Raw genomic sequence first — 1,615 nt, 5'->3', positions numbered from 1 at the left:
TTTATTGTGGCAGCGTGACTTATGGCAGCGTGTAATTTGACAGCGTGTAATTTGACTGCGTGTATTGTGGCAGCGTGTATTGTGGCAGCGTGTATTGTGACAGCGTGTATTGTGACAGCGTGTATTGTGACAGCGTGTATTGTGACTGCGTGTATTGTGACTGCGTGTATTGTGACTGCGTGTATTGTGTCTGCGTGTATTGTGTAAAGTGGCCAGACGGAAGCCACCCCTCAGTAAAAGGCACATGACAGCCCACTTGGAGTTTGCCAAAAGGCACCTAAAGACACTCAGACCATCAGAAACAAGATTCTCTAGTCTGATGAAACCAAGATTGAATTCTTTGGCCTGAATGCCAAGTGGCGCGTCTGGAGGAAACCTGGCACCATCCCTACGGTGAAGTATGGAGGTGGCAGAATCATGCTGTGGGGATGTTTTTCAGCAGCAGGGACTGGAGGAATAGTCAGGATCGAGGCAAAGATGAACGGAGCAAAGTACAGAGAGATCCTTCATGAAAACCTGCTCCAGATCGCTCAGGACCACAGACTGGGGGAAGGTTCACCTTCCTACAGGACAGCGACCCTAAGCACACAGCCAAGACAACGCAGGAGTGGCTTTGGGACAAGTCTCTGAATGTCCTTGAGTAGCCCAGCCAGAGCCCGGACTTGAACCCGATCGAACATCTCTGGAGAGACCTGGAAATAGCTGTGCAGTGACGCTCCCCATCCAACCTGACAGAGCTTGAGAGGATCTGCAGAGAAGAATGGGAGAAACTCCCCAAATACAGGTGTGCCAAGCTTGTAGCGTCATACCCAAGAAGACTCAAGGCTGTAATCGCTGCCAGAGGTGCTCCAACAAAGTACTGAGTAAAGGGTCTGAATACTTAGCAAACATTTCTAAAAAACAGTTTTTGCTTTGTCATTATGGGGTATTGTGATGTCATTATGGGGTATTGTGATGTCATTATGGGGTATTGTGATGTCATTATGGGGTATTGTGTTAAGATTGATGAGGGGGAAAAAACGATTTAATCAATTTTAGAACAAAGCTTTAACGTGACAAAATGTGGAATATGTCAAAGGGGTCTGAATAGTTTCCCAACATCATGTAGACAGTGGACATAGACTACTGTAGTGGACATAGACTACTGTAGTGGACATAGACTACTGTAGTGGACATAGACTACTGTAGTGGACATAGACTACTGTAGTGGACATAGACTACTGTAGTGGACATAGACTACTGTAGTGGACATAGACTACTGTAGTGGACATAGACTACTGTAGTGGACATAGACTACTGTAGTGGACATAGACTACTGTAGTGGACATAGACTACTGCAGTGGACATAGACTACTGCAGTGGACATAGACTACTGCAGTGGACATAGACTACTGCAGTGGACATAGACTACTGCAGTGGACATAGACTACTGCAGTGGACATAGACTACTGCAGTGGACATAGACTACTGTAGTGGACATAGACTACTGTAGTGGACATAGACTACTGTAGTGGACATAGACTACTGTAGTGGACATAGACTACTGTAGTGGACATAGACTACTGTAGTGGACATAGACTACTGTAGTGGACATAGACTACTGTAGTGGACATAG

Source organism: Salvelinus alpinus, chromosome 21, assembly GCF_045679555.1.
Source record: "Salvelinus alpinus chromosome 21, SLU_Salpinus.1, whole genome shotgun sequence".
Classification (NCBI taxonomy): Eukaryota; Metazoa; Chordata; class Actinopteri; order Salmoniformes; family Salmonidae; genus Salvelinus; species Salvelinus alpinus.
This window is presented reverse-complemented; position numbering follows the sequence as displayed.